At 46.7% G+C, this 26,229-nt stretch overlaps 1 protein-coding gene and 1 long non-coding RNA gene across 51 annotated transcripts in view; one reads left to right on the forward strand and one right to left on the reverse strand.

Annotated features, from left to right (window-relative positions):
* The window catches only part of LOC110508342 (muscleblind-like protein 1), a 101,441-nt gene that overhangs the window by 50,961 nt on the left and 24,251 nt on the right, over positions 1–26,229 (forward strand). The window lies entirely within an intron of this gene.
* Positions 24,505–26,229, reverse strand: part of LOC149970667 (uncharacterized) — a 271,764-nt gene continuing 270,039 nt past the window's right edge. Inside the window, exon 3 of the long non-coding RNA XR_016492960.1 lies at positions 24,505–24,546. This is a non-coding gene — a long non-coding RNA (uncharacterized LOC149970667). The remainder of the gene's footprint in view (positions 24,547–26,229) is intronic.

Consider the following 26,229-nt stretch of genomic DNA (forward strand, 5'->3'; position numbering starts at 1 on the left):
CCTCTGGAGCAGTGGAAACGCGTTCTCTGGAGTGAGGAATCATGCTTCACCATCTGACAGTCTGATGGACAAATCTGGGTTTGGCGGACGCCACGAGAACATTCCCTGCCAAATGCATAGTGCCAACTGTGTAGTTTGGTGGAGGAGGAATAATGGTCTGGGGCTGTTTTCATGGTTCAGGCTAGGGCCCTTACTACCAGTGAAAGGAAGTCTTAATGCTGCAGCATACAATTACATTCTCGACGATTCTGTGCTTCTAATTTTGTGGCAACAGTTTGGGGAAGGCCCTTTCCTGTTTCAGCATGACAATGCCCCTGTGCACAAAGCGAGATCCATATAGAAATGGTTTGAGATTGGTGTGGAAGAACTTGACTTGCCTGCACAGAGTCCTGACCTCAACCCCATCGAACACCTTTGGGATGCATTGGAACGCAGACTGTGAGCCAGGCCTAATTGCCCAATATCAGTGCCCCACCTCACTCTTTGGAATGAGATGTTCAAGCAGGTGTCCACATACTTTTACGTCATGTAGTGTATGTGTGTGTGTGTGTGTGATTTGAGTGAGATAGAGATTGGGACCACCATCCTGCACATCATCAAAGGACATACCGAAACAGCAGTATTACCACAGTGTTTCCTTGGAGTTATAACATTGGAAAGAGCAGATTCCCCATAATAGCCTATCCTGGCTAATACCAGTGTTTCCCCTATATTCATTTAGCAGTCCCACACAATTTTTTATTTCTGCAAACGCTCTTTTAAGGTCAAAGTGACAAGTTACAACAAGTTACATATCGTCCTCAGATTCTCATCAGATTGTCAGAGAAACCTCCAAGATAGGTAGCTTGTAATCCTTGAAGTGTAGCCAACCCATAGAGAGAGATCGTGGACTCTAGTGCCCAAAATACCATTTTAGCATGGGCAGCGCCATTGAGGACTTTCACCATTTTGAAGTAATCAACTGGGTGGAACTTCCTATGGGTTAAGGAAGGATCACATGATTCCATCCAGGTCATCAGAAGGGATCAGCCAATGAATTATACTTGTGAGCAAACATTCCATAACTACAGGCATTTAATTGCCAGCCTTGGTTTTATACCTGTTCAAACAACACACTCCAGGTGGCAGTATGCAGCCTTTCAGTTTCTTTACCAACTCATAGGAGTAGTAGATAAAGACTCTTGACAACTTCAAAATGGTGATGGCCCATGCTCTCACAGACGTCATAATGGGATAGATACAATGTTGTGTCATCTAACTATCTCTTTGAGCCAACACTATTAATAGATATATGTAAAAATAAAAATTGCTAAGATACAGTAGCGTTATGCTAGCTAAATACATGTTGGGGTTCATACAGAATTGGCCAGTGATGATAAAATGTGATAAAATGAGTTTCAAAGGAAGATAACATAATTACGTTTTCATGAATTTTGGAGAAGAATGTCCTTTAAAAAAAGGTCCACAGAAGAGACCTTCTCACAATCTGCTGAAATAAATCCTAGGGGAAACACTGCTAATACAGTGATTGAGATGGAGACAGTGTACTAGGCTTCAGTACCTAGGATAATGGATGAAAGGAATCAAGTCAATTGTATTTGTCTTTTGCACAGGCTGCGAATGGTGTACACAGTAAAATTAGATGCTTAGAATAATGAGTCACTGCAGTCTGCAGTACACTGACAACTAGCTTAATCTGTAATTATACACATCTGCTTTACACAATCAGATACGCACACACCTGCTCATGTTTAAATGTAGCAACACGTAACAGTGTTTCACTATTTACCCCACTGCCTAACCCGAGACTTCTGTTGAATGGAACATTTTAGTGTAGAATATAATATTAATTTAACGAACTGCTCCTGTCTCTCTCCGCTCCTCCCTCCTCTCCCTTCTACTAATTGATCTGTGCTTCATATCTAGAACAATCTGACCCTGGCAACTCTCTCTCTCTCACACACACACACACACACACACACACACACACACACACACACACAGCATTGTGCTCTTGTTGGTCTGTGGTTAGATCAGAGGGTGTGTGTGATTGTGAGGTTGTGATGGGAACAAGAGCATGTCTTTATTCTCAGTGTCAGCCGTCCCTGTCCCTTCTCTAAACAGATTCCCTTTCTATCCCCACCAATACAATGATTAGCTCACACACACACACACACACACACACACACACACACACACACACACACACACACACACACACACACACACACACACACACAGCTACGCCGCTTTGCTGGACTACACCACCTGTGACCTTTCCTGCAATGAGCAGTTCGCCTAGCATTACATAGCCAGTTACCCACTCACACACATACACAGCCAACAAGCTATTTAGTCAGTTAGCAGGCCCATTATAGTCAACCATTAGACAGGTGAGAGAAGGGCTTCGGGGCAGAGCTATTCACTTAGCTTATCTCAATCAACAACTATTCACGCCATCGCTACCTCTCCGCCAGAGAGGTCAAGGATGAATCGTGGTGCCACTGTCTGGACTGGTAAACCACTCTGGCATCTCTCTCTCTACACCTTTCTCTTCATTTGTTCTCTTTCACCCTCCCACGTGCACGTACGTACATACACACACAATCACAAATCAAATACCATTGTATTTTTTCACATGCTTCATAAAGAACAGGTGTAGACTAACATTGAAATGCTTACTTACGAGTCATTTTCCAACAATGCAGATTTAAAGATAAAAACAAAAATAGAAATAGTGACACGAGGAATAAAATAAATATACAGTGAATAACGAATAACAATAACGAGTAAAAATAGCATGGCTATATACAGGGGTACCAGGTAATAACATGGTTATATACAGGGGTACCAGGTAATACCATGGCTATATACAAGGAGTACCAGGTAATAACATGGCTATATACAGGGAGTACCAGGTAATAACATGGTTATATACAGGGTTACCAGGTAATAACATGGTTATATACAGGGGTACCAGGTAATAACATGGATATATACAGGGGTACCAGGTAATACCATGGCTATATACAGGGAGTACCAGGTAATAACATGGCTATATACAGGGAGTACCAGGTAATAACATGGTTATATACAGGGTTACCAGGTAATAACATGGTTATATACAGGGGTACCAGGTAATACCATGGCTATATACAGGGAGTACCAGGTAATAACATGGCTATATACAGGGAGTACCAGTACCGAGTCAATGTGCAGGGGTACCAGGTAATAACATGGCTATATACCGGGAGTACCAGGTAATAACATGGCTATATACAGGGAGTACCAGGTAATAACATGGTTATTTACAGGGTTACCAGGTAATAACATGGTTATATACAGGGGTACCAGGTAATACCATGACTATATACAGGAGTACCAGGTAATAACATGGCTATATACAGGGGTACCAGGTAATAACATGGCTATATACAGGGAGTACCAGTACCGATACAGGGAGTACCAGGTAATAACATGGCTATATACAGGGAGTACCAGTACCGAGTCAATGTGCAGGGGTACCAGCTAATAACATGGCTATATACAGGGAGTACCAGGTAATAACATGGTTATATACAGGGAGTACCAGGTAATAACATGGCTATATACAGGAAGTACCAGGTAATAACATGGCTATATACAGGGGTACCAGGTAATAACATGGCTATATACAGGGAGTACCAGTACTGAGTCAATATGCAGGGGTACGAGGTAATAACATGGCTATATACAGGAAGTACCAGGTAATAACATGGCTATATGCAGGGAGTACCAGTACTGAGTCAATTTGCAGAGGTACGAGGTAATAACATGGCTATATACAGGGGATACCAGTACTGAGTCAATATGCAGGGGTACGAGGTAATAACATGGCTATATACAGGAAGTACCAGTACTGAGTCAATATGCAGGGCTACGAGGTAATAACATGACTATATACAGGGAGTACCAGGTAATAACATGGCTATATACAGGGGGAGTACCAGTACTGAGTCAATATGCAGGGGTACGAGGTAATAACATGACTATATACAGGGAGTACCAGTACTGAGTCAGTATGCAGGGGTACGAGGTAATAACATAGCTATATACAGGAAGTACCAGGTAATAACATGGCTATATTTTATTTTATTTATTTATTTCACCTTTATTTAACCAGGTAGGCAAGTTGAGAACAAGTTCTCATTTACAATTGCGACCTGGCCAAGATAAAGCAAAGCAGTTCGACACATACAACGACACAGAGTTACACATGGAGTAAAACAAACATACAGTCAATAATACAGTATAAACAAGTCTATATACGATGTGAGCAAATGAGGTGAGATAAGGGAGGTAAAGGCAAAAAGGCCATGGTGGCAAAGTAGATACAATATAGCAAGTAAAACACTGGAATGGTAGATTTGCAATGGGAGAATGTGCAAAGTAGAAATAAAAATAATGGGGGTGCAAAGGAGCAAAATAAATAAATAAATAAAATACAGTAGGGAAAGAGGTAGTTGTTTGGGCTAAATTATAGGTGGGCTATGTACAGGTGCAGTAATCTGTGAGCTGCTCTGACAGTTGGTGCTTAAAGCTAGTGAGGGAGATAAGTGTTTCCAGTTTCAGAGATTTTTGTAGTTCGTTCCAGTCATTGGCAGCAGAGAACTGGAAGGAGAGGCGGCCAAAGAAAGAATTGGTTTTGGGGGTGACTAGAGAGATATACCTGCTGGAGCGTGTGCTACAGGTGGGAGATGCAATGGTGACCAGCGAGCTGAGATAAGGGGGGACTTTACCTAGCAGGGTCTTGTAGATGACATGGAGCCAGTGGGTTTGGCGACGAGTATGAAGTGAGGGCCAGCCAACGAGAGCGTACAGGTCGCAATGGTGGGTAGTACATGGGGCTTTGGTGACAAAACGGATTGCACTGTGATAGACTGCATCCAATTTGTTGAGTAGGGTATTGGAGGCTATTTTGTAAATGACATCGCCAAAGTCGAGGATTGGTAGGATGGTCAGTTTTACAAGGGTATGTTTGGCAGCATGAGTGAAGGATGCTTTGTTGCGAAATAGGAAGCCAATTCTAGATTTAACTTTGGATTGGAGATGTTTGATATGGGTTTGGAAGGAGAGTTTACAGTCTAACCAGACACCTAAGTATTTGTAGTTGTCCACGTATTCTAAGTGGGAGCCGTCCAGAGTAGTAATGTTGGACAGGCGGGTAGGTACAGGTAGCGATCGGTTGAAGAGCATGCATTTAGTTTTACTTGTATTTAAGAGCAATTGGAGGCCACGGAAGGAGAGTTGTATGGCATTGAAGCTTGCCTGGAGGGTTGTTAACACAGTATCCAAAGAAGGGCCAGAAGTATACAGAATGGTGTCGTCTGCATAGAGGTGGATCATAGACTCACCAGCAGCAAGAGCGACCTCATTGATGTATACAGAGAAGAGAGTCGGTCCAAGAATTGAACCCTGTGGCACCCCCATAGAGACTGCCAGAGGTCCGGACAGCAGACCCTCCAATTTGACACACTGAACTCTATCAGAGAAGTAGTTGGTGAACCAGGCGAGGCAATCATTTGAGAAACCAAGGCTGTCGAGTCTGCCGATGAGGATGTGGTGATTGACAGAGTCGAAAGCCTTGGCCAGATCAATGAATACGGCTGCACAGTAATGTTTCTTATCGATGGCGGTTAAGATATCATTTAGGACCTTGAGCGTGGCTGAGGTGCACCCATGACCAGCTCTGAAACCAGATTGCATAGCAGAGAAGGTATGGTGAGATTCGAAATGGTCGGTAATCTGTTTGTTGACTTGGCTTTCGAAGACCTTAGAAAGGCATGGTAGGATAGGTCTGTAGCAGTTTGGGTCAAGAGTGTCCCCCCCTTTGAAGAGGGGGATGACCGCAGCTGCTTTCCAATCTTTGGGAATCTCAGACGACACGAAAGAGAGGTTGAACAGGCTAGTAATAGGGGTGGCAACAATTTTGGCAGATAATTTTAGAAAGAAAGGGTCCAGATTGTCTAGCCCGGCTGATTTGTAGGGGTCCAGATTTTGCAGCTCATTCAGAACATCAGCTGAGCAGATTTGGGAGAAGGAGAAATGGGGAAGGCTTGGGCGAGTTGTTGTGGGGGGTGCAGTGCTGTTGACCGGGGTAGGAGTAGCCAGGTGGAAAGCATGGCCAGCCGTAGAAAAATGCTTATTGAAATTCTCAATTATGGTGGATTTATCAGTGGTGACAGTGTTTCCTATCTTCAGTGCAGTGGGCAGCTGGGAGGAGGGGTTCTTATTCTCCATGGACTTTACAGTGTCCCAGAACTTTTTTGAGTTAGTGTTGCAGGAAGCAAATTTATAAACAGGGGTATTTATATACAGTTTATATACAGGGGTACCAGGTAATAACATGGCTATATACAGGGAGTACCAGTACTGAGTCAATATGCAGGGGTACGAGGTAATAACATGGCTATATACAGAAAGTATATAGCAGGAAGTACCAGGTAATAATAACATGGCTATATACAGGGAGTACCAGTACTGAGTCAATTTCCAGGGGTACGAGGTAATAACATGGCTATATACAGGAAGTACCAGTACTGAGTCAATATGCAGGGCTACGAGGTAATAACATGGCTATATACAGGGGTACCAGGTAATACCATGGCTATATACAGGGAGTACCAGTACCGAGTCAATGTGCAGGGGTACCAGGTAATATCATGGCCTTATACAGGGGTACCAGGTAATAACATGGCTATATAAAGGGAGTACCAGTACTGAGTCAATGTGCAGGAGTAGCTATGGATATATAGGTAGGGGTAAAGTGACTAGGCAACAGGATAGATAATAGACTTAGCTGTAGCAGCATTGTATGTGGTGAGTGTGAAAGTGTGTGTGGGTGTATGTTTGTGTGTGTGTGTGTTGGTCTGTCAGTATGTGTGAGTGTGTGGGTAGAGTCCAGTGTGTGTGTTGGTCTGTCAGTGTAAGTATGTGTGAGTGTGTGGGTAGAGTCCAGTGTGTGTGGGTGTATGTTTGTGTGTGTGTGTGTGTGTGTGTGTGTGTGTGTGTGTGTGTGTGTGTTGGTCTGTCAGTATGTGTGAGTGAGTGGGTAGAGTCCAGTGTGTGGGTAGAGTCCAGTGTCTGTTGGTGTTGGTCTTGTCAGTGTGGGTAGAGTCCAGTATGTGGGTAGAGTCATGTGTGTGTGGGTGTTGGTCTGTCAGTGTGTGGGTAGAGTCCAGTGTGTGGGTAGAGTCCAGTGTGTGTGGGTGTTGGTCTGTCAGTGTGTGGGTAGAGTCCAGTGTGTGGGTAGAGTCCAGTGTGTGTGGGTGTTGGTCTGTCAGTGTGTGGGTAGAATCCAGTGTGTGTGGGTGTTGGTCTGTCAGTGTGTGGGTAGAGTCCAGTGTGTGGGTAGAGTCCAGTGTGTGGGAAGAGTCAAGTGTGTGTTGGTGTTGGTCTGTCTGTGTGTGGGTAGAGTCCAGTGTGTGGGTAGAGTCCTGTGTGTGTGGGTGTTGGTCTGTCAGTGTGTGGGTAGAGTCCAGTGTGTGGGTATAGTCCAGTGGGTGTTGGTCTGTCAGTGTGTGGGTAGAGTCCAGTGTGTGGGTAGAGTCCAGTGTGTGTGGGTGTTGGTCTGTCAGTGTGTGGGTAGAGTCCAGTGTGTGGGTAGAATCCAGTGTGTGTGGGTGTTGGTCTGTCAGTGTGTGGGTAGAGTCCAGTGTGTGGGTAGAGTCCAGTGTGTGGGAAGAGTCCAGTGTGTGTTGGTGTTGGTCTGTCTGTGTGTGGGTAGAGTCCAGTGTGTGGGTAGAGTCCTGTGTGTGTGGGTGTTGGTCTGTCAGTGTGTGGGTAGAGTCCAGTGTGTGGGTATAGTCCAGTGGGTGTTGGTCTGTCAGTGTGTGGGTAGAGTCCAGTGTGTGGGTAGACTCCAGTGTGTGGGTAGAGTCCAGTGTGTGTGGGTGTTGGTCTGTCAGTGTGTGGATAGAGTCCAGTGTGTGGGTAGAGTCCAGTGTGTGTGGGTGTTGGTCTGTCAGTGTGTGGGTAGAGTCCAGTGTGTGGGTAGAGTCCAGTGTGTGGGTAGAGTCCAGTGTGTGGGTAGAGTCCAGTGTGTGGGTAGAGTCCAGTGTGTGTGGGTGTTGGTCTGTCAGTGTGTGGGTAGAATCCAGTGTGTGGGGGTGTTGGTCTGTCAGTGTGTGGATAGAGTCCAGTGTGTGGGTAGAGTCCAGTGTGTGTGGGTGTTGGTCTGTCAGTGTGTGGGTAGAGTCCAGTGTGTGGGTAGAGTCCAGTGTGTGGGTTGAGTCCAGTGGGTGTTGGTCTGTCAGTGTGTGGGTAGAGTCCAGTGTGTGGGTAGAGTCCAGTGTGTGTGGGTGTTGGTCTGTCAGTGTGTGGGTAGAGTCCTGTGTGTGTGGGTGTTGGTCTGTCAGTGTGTGGGTAGAGTCCAGTGTGTGGGTAGAGTCCAGTGTGTGTGGGTGTTTGTCTGTCAGTGTGTGGGTAGAGTCCAGTGTGTGGGTAGAGTCCAGTGTGTGGGTTGAGTCCAGTGTGTGTGGGTGTTGGTCTGTCAGTGTGTGGGTAGAGTCCAGTGTGTGGGTAGAGTCCAGTGTGTGTGGGTGTTTGTCTGTCAGTGTGTGGGTAGAGTCCAGTGTGTGGGTAGAGTCCAGTGTGTGCGGGTGTTGGTCTGTCAGTGTGTGGGTAGAGTCCAGTGTGTGGGTAGAGTCCAGTGTGTGTGGGTGTTGGTCTGTCAGTGTGTGGGTATAGTCCAGTGTGTGTGGGTGTTGGTCTGTCAGTGTGTGGGTAGAGTCCAGTGTGTGGGTAGAGTCCAGTGTGTGTGGGTGTTGGTCTGTCAGTGTGTGGGTAGAGTCCTGTGTATGGGTAGAGTCCAGTGTGTGTGGGTGTTGGTCTGTCAGTGTGTGGGTAGAGTCCAGTGTGTGGGTAGAGTCCAGTGTGTGTGGGTGTTGGTCTGTCAGTGTGTGGGTAGAGTCCAGTGTGTGGGTAGAGTCCAGTGTGTGCGGGTGTTGGTCTGTCAGTGTGTGGGTAGAGTCCAGTGTGTGGGTAGAGTCCAGTGTGTGTGGTAGTTGGTCTGTCAGTGTGTGGGTAGAGTCCAGTGTGTGGGTAGAGTCCAGTATGTGGGTATAGTCTAGTGTGTGCGGGTGTTGGCCTGTCAGTGTGTGGGTAGAGTCCAGTGTGTGGGTAGAGTCCTGTGTGTGGGTAGAGTCCAGTGTGTGTGGGTGTTTGTCTGTCAGTGTGTGGGTAGAGTCCAGTGTGTGGGTAGAGTCCAGTGTGTGTGGGTGTTGGTCTGTCAGTGTGTGGGTAGAGTCCAGTGTGTGGGTAGAGTCCAGTGTGTGCGGGTGTTGGTCTGTCAGTGTTTGGGTAGAGTCCAGTGTGTGGGTAGAGTCCAGTGTGTGTGGGTGTTGTTCTGTCAGTGTGTGGGTAGAGTCCAGTGTGTGGGTAGACTCCAGTGTGTGGGTAGAGTCCAGTGTGTGGGTAGAGTCCAGTGTGTGTGGGTGTTGGTCTGTCAGTGTGTGGATAGAGTCCAGTGTGTGGTTAGAGTCCAGTGTGTGGGTAGAGTCCAGTGTGTGGGTTGTGTCCAGTGTGTGTGGGTGTTGGTCTGTCAGTGTGTGGGTAGAGTCCAGTGTGTGGGTAGAGTCCAGTGTGTGTGGGTGTTGGTCTGTCAGTGTGTGGGTAGAGTCCTGTGTATGGGTAGAGTCCAGTGTGTGTGGGTGTTTGTCTGTCAGTGTGTGGGTAGAGTCCAGTGTGTGGGTAGAGTCCAGTGTGTGTGGGTGTTGGTCTGTCAGTGTGTGGGTAGAGTCCAGTGTGTGGGTAGAGTCCAGTGTGTGCGGGTGTTGGTCTGTCAGTGTGTGGGTAGAGTCCAGTGTGTGGGTAGAGTCCAGTGTGTGTGGGTGTTGGTCTGTCAGTGTGTGGGTAGAGTCCAGTGTGTGGGTAGAGTCCAGTATGTGGGTAGAGTCTAGTGTGTGCGGGTGTTGGTCTGTCAGTGTGTGGGTAGAGTCCAGTGTGTGGGTAGAATCCAGTGTGTGTGGGTGTTGGTCTGTCAGTGTGTGGGTAGAGTCCATTGCGTGGGTAGAGTCCATTGTGTGTGGGTGCTGGTCTGTCAGTGTGTGGTTAGAGTCCAGTGTGTGGGTAGAGTCCAGTGTGTGTGGGTGTTGGTCTGTCAGTGTGTGGGTAGAGTCCAGTGTGTGGGTAGAGTCCAGTGTGTGTTGGTGTTGGTCTGTCAGTGTGTGGGTAGAGTCCAGTGTGTGGGTAGAGTCCAGTGTGTGCGGGTGTTGGTCTGTCAGTGTGTGGGTAGAGTCCAGTGTGTGGGTAGAGTCCAGTGTGGGTGGGTGTTGGTCTGTCAGTGTGTGGGTATAGTCCAGTGTGTGTGGGTGTTGGTCTGTCAGTGTGTGGGTAGAGTCCAGTGTGTGTGGGTGTTGGTCTGTCAGTGTGTGGGTAGAGTCCAGTGTGTGGGTAGAGTCCAGTGTGTGTGGGTGTTGGTCTGTCAGTGTGTGGGTAGAGTCCAGTGTGTGGGTAGAGTCCAGTGTGTGTGGGTGTTGGTCTGTCAGTGTGTGGGTAGAGTCCAGTGTGTGGGTAGAGTCCAGTGTGTGTGGGTGTTGGTCTGTCAGTGTGTGGGTAGAGTCTAGTGTGTGTGGGTGTTGGTCTGTCAGTGTGTGGGTAGAATCCAGTGTGTGTGGGGGTTGGTCTGTCAGTGTGTGGGTAGAGTCCAGTGTGTGGGTAGTCCAGTGTGTGTGGGTGTTGGTCTGTCAGTGTGTGGGTAGAGTCCAGTGTGTGGGTAGAGTCCAGTGTGTGTGGGTGTTGGTCTGTCAGTGTGTGGGTAGAGTCCAGTGTGTGTGGGTGTTGGTCTGTCAGTGTGTGGGTAGAATCCAGTGTGTGTGGGTGTTGGTCTGTCAGTGTGTGGGTAGAATCCAGTGTGTGTGGGTGTTGGTCTGTCAGTGTGTGGATAGAGTCCAGTGTGTGGGTAGAGTCCAGTGTGTGTGGGTGTTGGTCTGTCAGTGTGTGGGTAGAGTCCTGTGTGTGGGTAGAGTCCAGTGTGTGTGGGTGTTTGTCTGTCAGTGTGTGGGTAGAGTCCAGTGTGTGGGTAGAGTCCAGTGTGTGTGGGTGTTGGTCTGTCAGTGTGTGGGTAGAGTCCAGTGTGTGGGTAGAGTCCAGTGTGTGCGGGTGTTGGTCTGTCAGTGTTTGGGTAGAGTCCAGTGTGTGGGTAGAGTCCAGTGTGTGTGGGTGTTGTTCTGTCAGTGTGTGGGTAGAGTCCAGTGTGTGGGTAGACTCCAGTGTGTGGGTAGAGTCCAGTGTGTGGGTAGAGTCCAGTGTGTGGGTAGAGTCCAGTGTGTGTGGGTGTTGGTCTGTCAGTGTGTGGATAGAGTCCAGTGTGTGGGTAGAGTCCAGTGTGTGGGTTGTGTCCAGTGTGTGTGGGTGTTGGTCTGTCAGTGTGTGGGTAGAGTCCAGTGTGTGGGTAGAGTCCAGTGTGTGTGGGTGTTGGTCTGTCAGTGTGTGGGTAGAGTCCTGTGTATGGGTAGAGTCCAGTGTGTGTGGGTGTTTGTCTGTCAGTGTGTGGGTAGAGTCCAGTGTGTGGGTAGAGTCCAGTGTGTGTGGGTGTTGGTCTGTCAGTGTGTGGGTAGAGTCCAGTGTGTGGGTAGAGTCCAGTGTGTGCGGGTGTTGGTCTGTCAGTGTGTGGGTAGAGTCCAGTGTGTGGTTAGAGTCCAGTGTGTGTGGGTGTTGGTCTGTCAGTGTGTGGGTAGAGTCCAGTGTGTGGGTAGAGTCCAGTATGTGGTTAGAGTCTAGTGTGTGCGGGTGTTGGTCTGTCAGTGTGTGGGTAGAGTCCAGTGTGTGGGTAGAGTCCAGTGTGTGTGGGTGTTGGTCTGTCAGTGTGTGGGTAGAGTCCATTGCGTGGGTAGAGTCCATTGTGTGTGGGTGCTGGTCTGTCAGTGTGTGGGTAGAGTCCAGTGTGTGGGTAGAGTCCAGTGTGTGTGGGTGTTGGTCTGTCAGTGTGTGGGTAGAGTCCAGTGTGTGTTGGTGTTGGTCTGTCAGTGTGTGGGTAGAGTCCAGTGTGTGGGTAGAGTCCAGTGTGTGCGGGTGTTGGTCTGTCAGTGTGTGGGTAGAGTCCAGTGTGTGGGTAGAGTCCAGTGTGGGTGGGTGTTGGTCTGTCAGTGTGTGGGTATAGTCCAGTGTGTGTGGGTGTTGGTCTGTCAGTGTGTGGGTAGAGTCCAGTGTGTGTGGGTGTTGGTCTGTCAGTGTGTGGGTAGAGTCCAGTGTGTGGGTAGAGTCCAGTGTGTGGGGGTGTTGGTCTGTCAGTGTGTGGGTAGAGTCCAGTGTGTGGGTAGAGTCCAGTGTGTGTGGGTGTTGGTCTGTCAGTGTGTGGGTAGAGTCCAGTGTGTGGGTAGAGTCCAGTGTGTGTGGGTGTTGGTCTGTCAGTGTGTGGGTAGAGTCCAGTGTGTGTGGGTGTTGGTCTGTCAGTGTGTGGGTAGAATCCAGTGTGTGTGGGGGTTGGTCTGTCAGTGTGTGGGTAGAGTCCAGTGTGTGGGTAGAGTCCAGTGTGTGTGGGTGTTGGTCTGTCAGTGTGTGGGTAGAGTCCAGTGTGTTGGTAGAGTCCAGTGTGTGTGGGTGTTGGTCTGTCAGTGTGTGGGTAGAGTCCAGTGTGTGTGGGTGTTGGTCTGTCAGTGTGTGGGTAGAATCCAGTGTGTGTGGGGGTTGGTCTGTCAGTGTGTGAGTATAGTCCAGTGTGTGTGGGTGTTGGTCTGTCAGTGTGTGGGTAGAGTCCAGTGTGTGGGTAGAGTCCAGTGTGTGTGGGTTTTGGTCTGTCAGTGTGTGGGTAGAGTCCAGTGTGTGGGTAGAGTCCAGTGTGTGGGTAGAGTCCAGTGTGTGCGGGTGTTTATCTGTCAGTGTGTGGGTAGTCCAGTGTGTGGGTATAGTCCAGTGTGTGTGGGTGTTGGTCTGTCAGTGTGTGGGTAGAGTCCAGTGTGTGTGGGTGTTGGTCTGTCAGTGTGTGGGTAGAGTCCAGTGTGTGGGTAGAGTCCAGTGTGTGGGGGTGTTGGTCTGTCAGTGTGTGGGTAGAGTCCAGTGTGTGGGTAGAGTCCAGTGTGTGTGGGTGTTGGTCTGTCAGTGTGTGGGTAGAGTCCAGTGTGTGGGTAGAGTCCAGTGTGTGTGGGTGTTGGTCTGTCAGTGTGTGGGTAGAGTCCAGTGTGTGTGGGTGTTGGTCTGTCAGTGTGTGGGTAGAATCCAGTGTGTGTGGGGGTTGGTCTGTCAGTTTGTGGGTAGAGTCCAGTGTGTGGGTAGAGTCCAGTGTGTGTGGGTGTTGGTCTGTCAGTGTGTGGGTAGAGTCCAGTGTGTTGGTAGAGTCCAGTGTGTGTGGGTGTTGGTCTGTCAGTGTGTGGGTAGAGTCCAGTGTGTGTGGGTGTTGGTCTGTCAGTGTGTGGGTAGAATCCAGTGTGTGTGGGGGTTGGTCTGTCAGTGTGTGAGTATAGTCCAGTGTGTGTGGGTGTTGGTCTGTCAGTGTGTGGGTAGAGTCCAGTGTGTGGGTAGAGTCCAGTGTGTGTGGGTTTTGGTCTGTCAGTGTGTGGGTAGAGTCCAGTGTGTGGGTAGAGTCCAGTGTGTGGGTAGAGTCCAGTGTGTGCGGGTGTTTATCTGTCAGTGTGTGGGTAGTCCAGTGTGTGGGTAGAGTCCAGTGTGTATGGGTGTTGGTCTGTCAATGTGTGGGTAGAGTCCAGTGTGTGTGGGTGTTGGTCTGTCAGTGTGTGGGTAGAATCCAGTGTGTGTGGGTGTTGGTCTGTCAGTGTGTGGGTAGAGTCCAGTGTATGTGGGTGTTGGTCTGTCAGTATGTGGGTAGAGTCCAGTGTGTGGGTAGAGTCCAGTGTGTGTGGGTGTTGGTCTGTCAGTGTGTGGGTATAGTCCAGTGTGTGTGGGTGTTGGTCTGTCAGTGTGTGGGTAGAGTCCAGTGTGTGGGTAGAGTCCAGTGTGTGCGGGTGTTGGTCTGTCAGTGTGTGGGTAGAGTCCAGTGTGTGGGTAGAGTCCAGTGTGTGTGGGTGTTGGTCTGTCAGTGTGTGGGTAGTGTCAAGTGTGTGGGTAGAGTCCAGTGTGTGGGTAGAGTCCAGTGTGTGCGGGTGTTGGTCTGTCAGTGTGTGGGTAGAGTCCAGGGTGTGGGTAGAGTCCAGTGTGTGTGGGTGTTGGTCTGTCAGTGTGTGGGTAGAGTCCAGTGTGTGGGTAGAGTCCAGTGTGTGTGGGTGTTGGTCTGTCAGTGTGTGGGTAGAGTCCAGTGTGTGGGTGTTGGTCTGTCAGTGTGTGGGTATAGTCCAGTGTGTGTGGGTGTTGGTCTGTCAGTGTGTGGGTAGAGTCCAGTGTGTGGGTAGAGTCCAGGGTGTGGGTAGAGTCCAGTGTGTGTGGGTGTTGGTCTGTCAGTGTGTGGGTAGAGTCCAGTGTGTGTGGGTGTTGGTCTGTCAGTGTGTGGGTATAGTCCAGTGTGTGTGGGTGTTGGTCTGTCAGTGTGTGGGTAGAGTCCAGTGTGTGGGTAGAGTCCAGGGTGTGGGTAGAGTCCAGTGTGTGTGGGTGTTGGTCTGTCAGTGTGTGGGTAGAGTCCAGTGTGTGTGGGTGTTGGTCTGTCAGTGTGTGGGTAGACTCCAGTGTGTGTGCATGGAGTGGTTGCAAGTTAGTAGGAAAAAAATGATTATTGCAGGTTGTCCGGGTAGCCATTTGATTAGCTATTTAGCAGCCTTGTTTAGCAGTCTTATGGCTTGTGGGTAGAAGCTGTTCAGGGTCCTGTTGGTTCCAGACGTGCACTGGTACCGCTTGACGTGGGGTAGCAGAGAGAACAATCTATCGCTTGGGTGGCTGAAGTCTATGACAATATTTAGGGCATTCCTCTGACACCGCCTGGTTTGAGGTCCTAGATGTCATCACTGGCTCGGTCCCAGTGATGTACTGGATGATGGTGTTGGAGTCGTGTGCGGCCATGTAGTCGTGGGTGAACAGAGAGTACAGGAGGGGACTAAGAACGCACCCCTGATGTGCCTTTGTGTTGATGGTCAACATGGCAGATGTGTTGTTTCTTACCCTTACCAGCTGGGGGCGGCCCGTCAGGAAGTCCAGGATCCAGTTGCAGATGGAGGTGTTCAGTGCCAGGGTCCTAAGCTTGGTGATGAGTTTGGAGGGTTTGTTGAATGCTGAGCTGTAGTCAATGAATAGCATTCTTACAAAGGTGTTCCTCTTGTCCAGGGGGTTGAGGACAGTGTGGAGTGCAATAGAGATTGTGTAATATGTGGATCTGTTGGGGCAGTGTGGAGTGCAATAGAAATTGTGTAATATGTGGATCTGTTAGGGCAGTGTGGAGTGCAATAGAGATTGTGTAATAGAGATTGTGTAATATGTGGATCTGTTAGGGCAGTGTGGAGTGCAATAGAGATTATGTAATATGTGGATCTGTTGGGGCAGTGCGTAAATTGGAGTGGGTCCAGGGTGTCTGGGATGATGGTGTTGATGTGAGCCATGACCAGCCTTTCAAAGCATTTCATGGCTGTAGATGTGAGTGCTACGGTGCGATAGTCATTTAGGCAGGTTACCTTGGCCGGTAATAACAAATTATTATTATTATGAGATAATCTGATGTTGATACAGGATTAGGACTATGCAATTCACAGGATTACAGTTAAGAGATCAGATTACTGTAATTGTATATAATAATATAACACAGGATTAACGGGACAACTCTGCCAAATTATTATCCCATAGTGGGGCAGAAACATGCTATTTCTTATGTTCTTATCACGTCTTAGTGTTTTGTAGGCAGAGAGAGAGAGAGTGGGATGAAATATATTGAGAAACAGAAATGTACACAAAAATGGGGAGACCTCTCTCAACTTTTCAGCTTTTGACGTTTCAAAGGTTGGTTGCTAAGATACCATTTCCATGCTTGCAATTTGAACAAAGTTTGTAGAAAGCTAAGGGGCGAGGGGAGAATATCCAGATCGTATAGGCTACATGGACCTTAACTGACTGCGGCTGTGGAAAAAATGCCATTTTTGAGTTACCCGCCAATCTAAATTATTAGTCAATCAACACAACCATGGGGTGACATTTGTGCTACTGTATACTTGATATTTGACCATGGGCATTCCTGAGAGCCACCACTCTCTTCAAGTGAGAACAGCTCTATAAGTAGGCATGTCAGTGACATGGGGTGTGTGTGTGTGTGTCTGGTTGTGTGTACATGCGACACAGACATACATTTTTCTGTGTATAACCCAAAGGAGAACGACTGCCACCTCTCATTGAAGCCACGGTAGTTCAAGGCCGACAGCGGTACTGCAGGCATTGCTTGCAGAAAACAGGATCCCCCATTATATTGAATGGAAAAATGTCAATCTTTGTGGTCAATCTTCATGTCAAAAAATATGTTCGGGAAGACAATCATGGTATAATTGATTATAATTCACTGGATGTATGTCCTTGAACTGATTATTTTAAAATCGCACACAGAAAAGATATAAGAATAATTTAGTTGTTAATGACAGCCTGCAGTACCCCGGTTGGCCTCCAATTTGAGTTACTCAATGAGAGGGGGCATGGACTGAGGGGGCATGGACTCTACAAGGTGTCAAAAGGATTCTACAAAGCGTTCCACAGGGATTCAGGCCCATGTTGGCTCCAATGCTTCCCAGAGTTATGTCAAGTTGGCTGGATGTCCATTGGGTGGTGGATGGGATATTCACAGGAGTCTGTTGAGTGTGTAAAACCCAGCAGCGTTGCAGTTCTTGACACAAACCAGTGCGCCGGGCACCTACTACCAAACCCCGTTCAACGGCACTTAAGTCTTTTGTCTTGCCCGTTCACACCTCTGAATGGCACACATACACAATCCATGTCTCAAGGCTTGAAAATCCTTATTTAACCCGTCTCCTCCCCTTCATCTATACTGATTGAAGTGGATTTAACAAGTGACATCAATAAGGGATCAAGGCTTTCACCTGGATTCACCTGGTCAGACTATATCATGGAAAGAGCAGGTGTTCTTAATGTTTTGGTATAGCCCCAACTTAAAAACAGATTTCTAAAGCCAGCTCTCTTTGTCAGTCTACATTACGTAAAACCCTCTGTGTGGCTGTGACATGCTGTGTGGTCTGGTTTGTGTCTGTCTCTCTCCCACATAGTTTAGGGTCATAGTTAATATGTCACTGGGGGCTGTCATAGCTTTAATCATAGATTAACGCTCTCCGGACCCTCCATGCCACCATAAGCCCCCTGGACAGAGCCGGTCCCTGCCCACTAAGCCCAGTGTGTGTGTGTGTGTGTGAGTGTGTGTGTGTCACACCATTGAGCCCTGAGTCATTACCAGTGTCACCTGTGTCCCCCTAAGAGAGCCATTACACCGCCCAGAGGAACTTGTGGTGCAGGCCATGCAGTGAGCAGCAAAAGCCTCCTCACATAATGTGCTGCCTGTGTGTGTGTAGGGGGATTGCTATGTCAGTGTGTGTACATTGTATGTACAGTACATACTGGGGTTACTGGATCAGTATGTGCCTGAGTGTGTCTTGTGTATAAGGATGGGGTAGATGAGAGAAACGTGTTTTCCAGTGTGTATTAGCGTGTGGATGTGTTCTCTGTATTCCCCAGTGCATTATATTGTTTTAGAGTCATAGTCACAGTTATTGCCTCTTGTTAGTTTTCCAGTCGCTCTGTTTTTGTAGCCTGCTGTGTTGTGATCAGTGATGAGAAGCCATATCTCTGTTCTCTGTCCCAGTGACTTCTGGACAGCCGTATTGAGAGATGAAAAGACCCCTATCCTCAGACACACACTGAATGGAGCTTTGTTCCCCAACAGTCAAGCAGAGTGAAAGGACGGGGCCTGGTGGTTTGGCCTCTATGCTCCTCCCTGTGTGATTATATACAGAACATAAACACAGCCCATATGAGGAGTCGTGTGTTTGGGTTCTGCAGGTAGAAGCATGTGTGTGTGTGTGTGTGTGTGGGGGGGGGGTAAATGTAGCGTGTGTCTGTTCTGTGTCTGGTGTGTGTTTGTAAGTGTGTGTGTGTGTGTGTGTGTGTGTGTGTTTTGGAGGGGGTGAGGATTAGATGACTCAGTGATAGCATGCCAAGGTGTCTAAAAGCTCCTTGCTGTTCTGTCCTCTGTCCAGACACACACACACACTCAGAGCTCCTTGCTGTTCTGTCCTCTGTCCAGACACACACACACACACACACACTCAGAGCTCCTCGCCGCTCGGTCCTCTGTCCAGACACACACACACACACTCAGAGCTCCTTGCTGTTCTGTCCTCTGTCCAGACACACACACACACTCAGAGCTCCTTGCTGTTCTGTCCTCTGTCCAGACACACACACACACTCAGAGCTCCTTGCTGTTCTGTCCTCTGTCCAGACACACACACACACACACACTCAGAGCTCCTCGCCGCTTGGTCCTCTTGCCTTCACAGGAAGTGGTGCGGCACCTCCCAGCATTCTTTGCAGGCTGATTCATTGTTTGCTTAAATCCAACACGGTGACAAAGTATGGTGTGTGTCTGCACTTGTTGCTCTGGCCAACCATCTTGCTCCGTTCAGCACCAAATAAGAGCAGTGTCCCTGATTCTGAGCAGAGAAGGAGGGAGAGATGAACGGAGGAGAATATATATGATTAAGGTTTCATCTTTAAGTTGAATAAACCTGTTTCAGCTTATTCAGCTAGCAAGGTTATAGTGTCCCCTCACCTATTCTCTGTCTCTCACAAACATCTGTTAGGTATGAATGACACAGCAAAAGTAGTGAAAATACCCTACTTTACTTGCAAATAGATCAAACCCTTTTCATCCATTTATTTCTCTTATCGTATGATAATTTATTATAAGCCTTGCTTGGAGCTGAATAGTCACCTTCAAGCTACCTTCGGCCTCATGTATGTGAAAAAGATGCCACAAAACATGCGCCAGTTTTCACACAACATTTAGCATTTCTAAAACCAAAACGAGACATGAGAAAGTGCTTATCCTCCTGCAAACTTTAGAACTAGTGGTTGAAGTATTGCATTGCAAGAAGACAAAAGTAGCCTCGTAGCTTTGTGCAAATGTGGAATATATGTATGAGGACACTCTTATTCATAACGAAAAAACATGTGGCTAAATTAAATACCAAGATGCAATCATTTTCCATCATACTCGCAAAATAGCCTGTAGTCTACAACCAGGTAGGATAGGCTACCATTCGTCCCATCTCTCATTTCATTGGACCCACTTCACAGTAGTAAATAGAAAATCTATTTATTTTTGCTCAATGCGATCCAATCGAAGCGCAGTATAACGGTAGAACAGACGTTTCACCTTTTCCATCCATGTTTGTAGGCTACATCCGGCTACTGTCATGTCAAATTTCTTGAGTAGACAATATTTCATTTATACAGATAAAAAAACTCAGCAAAAGAAAGAAGCGTCCCATTTTCAGGACCCTGTCTTTCAAAGATTATTCGTAAAAATCCAAATATCTTCAGAGACCGTCATTGTAAATGGTTTAAACACTGTTTCCCATGCTTGTTCAATGAACCATAAACAATGAATGAACATGCACCTGTGGAACTGTTGTTAAGACACTAACATTTTACAAACTAAGATTAAGGTCACAGTTATGAAAATTTAGGACAATAAAGAGTTCTTTCTACTGACTCTACTGACCAAAAGAAAGACGCCCAGGGTCCCTGATCATCTGCGTGAACGTGCCTTAGGCATGCTGCAAGGAGGCATGAGGACTGCAGATGTGGCCAGGGCAATAAATTGCAATGTCCGTACTGTGAGACGCCTAAGACAGCGCTACAGGGAGACAGGACGACAGCTGATCGTCCTCGCAGTGGCAGACCACGTGTAACAACACCTGCACAGGATCAGTACATCCGACCATCACACCTGGGGAAAGGTACAGGATGGCAACAACAACGGCCCGAGTTACACTAGGAACGCACAATCCCTCAATCAGTGCTCAGACTGTCTGCAATAGGCTGAGAGAGGCTGGACTGAGGGCTTGTAGGCCTGTTGTAAGGCAGGTCCTCACCAGACATCACCGGCAACGACGTCGCCTATGGGCACAAACCCACCATCGCTGGACCAGACAGGACTGGCAAAAAGTGCCCTTCACTGACGAGTCATGTTTTGTCTCACCAGGGGTAATGGTCAGATTTGCGTTTATCGTCGAAGGAATGAGTGTTACACCGAGACCTGTACTCTGGAGCGGGATCGATGTGGAGGTGTCCATCATGGTCTGGGGCGGTGTGCCACCGCATCATCGGACTGAGCTTGTTGTCATTGCAGGCAACCTCAATGCTGCACAATGCTGTTTCACCTTTATTTAACCAGGTAGGCCAGTTGATTACAAGTTCTCATTTACAACTGCAACCTGGTCAAGATAAAGCAAAGCAGTGTGACAAAAAAACAACAACACAGAGTTACATATAAACAAACGTACAGTCAATAACATTATGTACAGTGTGTGCAAATGTAGAAGATTAGCGAGGTAAGGCAATAAATAGGCCATAGAGGCGAAATAATTACAATTTAGCATTAACACTGGAGTGATAGATGTGCAGATGATGATGTGCAAGTAGAGATACTGGGGTGCAAAATAGCAAGAAGATAAATAACAATATGGGGATGAGATAGTTGGGTGTGCTATTTACAGATGAGCTGTGTACAGCTGCAGCGATCGGTAAGCTGCTCTGACAGCTGATGCTTAAAGTTAGTGAGGGAGATATAAGTCTCCAACTTCAGTGATTTTTGCAATTCGTTCCAGTCATTGGCAGCAGAGAACTGGAAGGAAAGGCGGCCAAAGTAAGTGTTGGCTTTGGGGATGACCAGTGAAGTATACCTGCTGGACCGCGTGCTACGGGTGGGTGTTGCTATGGTGACAAGTGAGCTGAGATAAGGCGGGGATTTACCTAGCATAGACTTATAGATGACCTGGAGCCAGTGGGTTTGGCGACGAATATGTAGTGAGGGCCAGCCAACGAGAGCACACAGGTCACAGTGGTGGGTAGTATACGGGGCTTTGGTGACAAAACGGATGGCACTGTGATAGACTACATCCAGTTTGCTGAGTAGAGCGTTGGAGGCTATTTGTAAATGACATCGCCGAAGTCAAGGATCGGTAAAATAAACGCAGTTGACAGTGGGAGGATTTATTTATTTTTTAAATCGGTCAGATATCCTACAGCAAATGTCACTGCAAAAGGAAACATTCTGCCAACACCTCCAACGACATGTGATCAAGTTCGCCATTGCTATTTCCTTTTAATTCCAATAACTCCAAGTATACAGCAAATAACAGCATTATTGTCATCATAAAAGGGTGATGGAAGTTGTTCAGGCGGAGTTATAATGCTCATTCACACGCGCACAATTTCATGATGGGCCAGATTTATAATGGAAACATGGTGTACGCCAAGTTTATGAATCTGAAATATTTTTCTGAAATGGCACACGAAGATCTTTAGTATAAAATGTACACAATGGTTATAGATGAGGCCCCTGGCACATTAGAACAGTGGAATAGGCTTTTTTTTTTTTCAGATTTGCCAGGCTATATTTAAAAGACTATTCTTATGAAACAGTATAACCCAGCTGCTTCTCATAATGTGGTTCTCATTATAATGAAAGTACAATAATGATAACTTACATTAGACCGAGATATAAAGAACTGTTGCATATGGATGTACAGGATATTTGAATAACGAAGACAATTTCACTGTTGTAGCGTGCCTTGCTTTTCCTCTCCTCACGAAATCATAGTGATTATAGGTCTTTATAAGTCTGTGGTGTTCCATTACAGAGTTTCCTTTATGTTTCTGTGAGGGATCAGGGAGCAAGCAGGGATTCCACTGCTGTTAGGACTGGAACACTGGGCTGGTCTGTTGCCGTGTACATGGTGGGTGCTCCTCAAGGCTCCTCAAGGCCCCTGGTGTAATAACAGCACAGAAGCAAGACAACATCATATGAGAGAGAACATCTGTCTGACTGTCTCTCTTTCCCCGTCTCTCTATTTATCTCTCAGTCTCTCTCTTTTTATCTCTATCCATCTACGTGTGTCTCTCATTCTGTTGCTGTGTGTCTCTTGCTCCCTCTACCTTATCACCCTGACACTCTCTCTCTCCCCCTCATTCCTCTCTATCTCTGACTGTCACTAAGGACTTCTCATGCAGCAGGTTCTAGTATTTCACTGACGCAGGGTTACGCTACCGTACGTGACTCACTTTGTCTGTCCCCTTCCCAGCTTACACCGTCTGACATTTCCTCTGCTGGGGCATATTTCACTATTCAAAATGGCAGCCTTCTTTAGCCACTGCTCTTATTTCTGCATAAGGGATGACTCAGCAGAGCTGCCGTGGCAGTAATGTCAGGCCCTAATGGTTTCCTCTGCGGGGGTCAACGGTCCTCCCTCGCTGAATGCCACTAGAGTAAATCCAACGTGGAACGGATGGGGTCAGGTGGGGGGGGAGTGCAACGTGATCCCTCATGGCTCGTTAACTAGCCGCATGCCAGTCTCTGGCTGACTGCTATCAGAGCTGCAGCTCTGTTTCAGAGCTCCTCCTCGCTGCTCACCATTATGTGTCAGAATGTTAATGAATGCCAGTTCAGCTCATGAGATTTGAGCTCATGCTAGTAGCTTTGAATATGCTCAGTTCTGCTCAGTTTTCAATCTTCTTTTCGGGAACAGTTCTGCTAAAGAGCTAGAACCTCTTTTCAGAACACTTCTTCGTAGTTCTAATCAAATGTTTATTTGTCACATGCGCCGAATACAACAGGTGTAGTAGACCTTACAGTGAAATGCTTACTTACTGTACAAGCCCTTAACCAGTTAATGCAGTTTTAAGAAAAATAAGTGTTAAGTAAAAAATAGATAAGTAAAACATTTAAATAACTAATAATTAAAGAGCAGCAGTAAAATAACAGTTGCGAGGCTTAATACAGGGGATACCGGTACAGCGTCAATGTGCGGGGCCACAGGTTAGTCGAGGTAATTGAGGTAATATTGTACATGTAGGTAGAGTTAAAGTGACTATGCATAGATAATAACCAGAGAGTAGCAGCAGTGTAAAAGAGGGGGTGGGGGACAATGCAAATAGTCTGGGTAGCTATTTGATTAGCTGTTCAGGAGTCGTATGGCTTGGGGTAGAAGCTGTTAAGAAGCCTTTTGGACCTAGACTTGGTTCTCCGGTACCGCTTGCCAACAACAGTCTATCACAAGGGTGGCTGGAGTCTTTGACAATTTTTAGGGCCTTCCTCTGACACCGCCTGGTGTAGAGGTCCTGGATGGCAGGAAGCTTGGCCCCAGTGATGTACTGGGCCGTACGCAGGTACCTTGAGGTCGGAGGGCGAGCAGTTGCCATACCAGGCAGTAATACAACCAGTCAGGATGCTCTCGATGGTGCAGCTGTATAACTTTTTGAGGATCTGAGGACCCATGCCAAATCTTTTCAGTCTCCTGAGGGGCTTTGTCTGTCTTGATGTCTTGTCTGTCTTGATGTGTTTGGAGAATGTTAGTTTGCTGGTGATGTGAACGCCAAAGGAACTTGAAGTTCTCAACCTGCTCCACTACAGCCCCGTCGAGGAGAATGGGGGTGTGCTCTATCCTTCCTTTTCTGTAGTCCACAATCATCTCCTTTGTCTTGCTCACTTTGAGGGAGAGGTTGTTATCCTGGCACCACACAGCCAGGTCTCTGACCTCCTCCCTATTGGCTGTCTCGTCATTGTCTGTGATCAGGCCTACCGCTGTTGTGTCGTCGGCAAACTTAATGATCGTGTTGGAGTCGTGCCTGGCCATGCAGTCATGGGTGAACAGGGAGTACAGGAGGGGACTAAGCACGCACACTTGAGGGGCCCCCGTGTTGAGGATCAGCATGGCAGATGTGTTGTTACTAGAGGTCGACTGATTAATCGGCATGGCCGATTGAATTAGGGCCGATTTCAAGTTTTCATAACAATCGCTAATCAGCATTTTTGGATGCCGGGTATGGCCGGTTACATTGCACTCCACGAGGAGACTGTTTGGCAGGCTGACCACCTATTACACGAGTGCAGCAATGAGCCAAGGTAAGTTGCTAGCTAGCATTAAACGTATCTTATAAAAAACAATCAATCTTCACATAATCACTAGTTAACTACACATGGTTGATGATATTACTAGGTTAACTAGCTGGTCCTGCATTGCAAATAATCAATGGGGTGCCTGTTAACCTTTCTGATCTCCCCATCCCGGATCCGGGATCGTGAATACAGACTCAAGCTCATTACCATAACGCAACGTTAACTATTCATGAAAATCGCAAATTAAATGAAATAAATATGCTAGCTCTCAAGCTTAGCCTTTTGTTAACAACACTGTCATCTCTGATTTTCAAAATATGCTTCTCAACCATTGCAAAACAAGCATTTGTGTAACAGTATTGATGGCTAACGTGGCATTTAGCGTAGCATTTAGCGTTAGCATTCAGCTGGCAACATTTACACAAAAAAACAGAAAAGCATTCAAACAAAATCATTTACCTTTGAAGAACTTCAGATGTTTTCAATGAGGAGACTCTCAGATAGCAAATGTTCAGTTTTTCCTGAAAGATTATTTGTTTAGGACAAATCGCTCCGTTTTCTGCGTCACGTTTAGCTACGAAAAAACCCCTGTATCCAGGATTGTGTAAATCTATCAGCAAGCTCATTAGCATAACACAACGTTAACTATTCATGAAAATGGCTAATGAAATGAAATTAATCTATTTGCTCTCAAGCTTAGCCTTTTGTTAACAACACTGTCATCTCAGATTTTCAAAATATGCTTTTGAACCATAGCTAAACAAGCATTTGTGTAAGAGTATTGATAGCCTAGCATTGCATTAAGCCTAGCATTCAGCATGCAACATTTTCCACAAAAAAACATAAAAGCATTCAAATAAAATAATTTACCTTTGAAGAACTTCAGATGTTTTCAATGAGGAGACTCTGTTAGATAGCAAATGTTCCGTTTTTACAAAAAATATTATTTGTGTCGACTAATCACTCCGTTTTGTTTATCACGTTTGGGTAAGAGAAAAAAAAAAAAAAAGTCATTAAAACGCAAACTTTTTTCCAAATTAACTCCATAATATCGACAGAAACATGGCAAACGATGTTTAGAATCAATCCTCAAGGTGTTTTTCACATATCTATCGACGATAAAATCCATCGTGGCAGTTTACTTTCAATTCTAAAGAAATGGAACGCGCATGGACTTACTGATTACGCACACAGGAGACCGGGCGGGACACCAGGTAAATGTAGTCTCTTATGGTCAATCTTCCAATGATATGCCTACAAACACGTCACAATGCTGCAGACACCTCGGGGAATATACAGAAAGCGCAGGCTCATTCCTGGCGCATTCACAGCCATATAAGGAGACATTGGAACACAGCGCCTTCAGAATCCGGGGCATTTCCTGTATGAAACATCATCTTGGTTTCGCCTGTTGCATTAGTTCTGGGTTACGCACAGATAATATCTTTGCAGTTTTGGAGACGTCAGAGTTGTGTCTTTCCAAGGCTGTCAATTCCATGCATAGTCGAGCATCTTTTCGTGACAAAATATTGCGCTTAAAACGGGCACGTCTTTTTATCCAATAATGACACAGCGCCCCTATAGGTTCAAGAGGTTAATTTATCATCGAATCACAGCCTACTTCACCAAACAGGTGATGATTTAACAAGCACATTCGTGAAAAAAGCAGCAATGTATGTTGCACCAATGTACCTAACCATAAACATCAATGCCTTTCTTAAAATCAATTCACAACTATATTTTTTTAAACCAGCATATTTAGTTAAAAGAAATTCATATCAGCAGGCAATATTAACCAGGTGAAATTGTGTCACTTCTCTTGCGTTCAGTGCAAGCAGAGTCAGGGTATATGCAACCGTTTGGGCCGCCTGGCTCGTTGCGAACTGTGTGAAGACCATTTCTTCCTAACAAAGACCGTAATTAATTTGCCAAAATTTCACATAATTATGACATAACATTGAAGGTTGTGCAATGTAATAGCAATATTTAGACTTAGGAATGCCACCTGTTCGATAAAATACTGAACTGTTCCGTATTTCACTAAAATAATTAATGTTTAGTTTCCAGATTTGACCATATTATTGACCTAAGGCTCGTATTTCTGTGTGTTTATTATATTATAATTAATCTATGATTTGATATTCGATAGAGCAGTCTGACTGAGCAGTGGAAGGCAGCAGCAGGCTCGTAAGCATTCATTCAAA

The sequence above is a fragment of the Oncorhynchus mykiss genome, chromosome 28, assembly GCF_057628025.1.
Source record: "Oncorhynchus mykiss isolate SJ-2025 chromosome 28, ASM5762802v1, whole genome shotgun sequence".
NCBI classification, from domain to species: domain Eukaryota; kingdom Metazoa; phylum Chordata; class Actinopteri; order Salmoniformes; family Salmonidae; genus Oncorhynchus; species Oncorhynchus mykiss.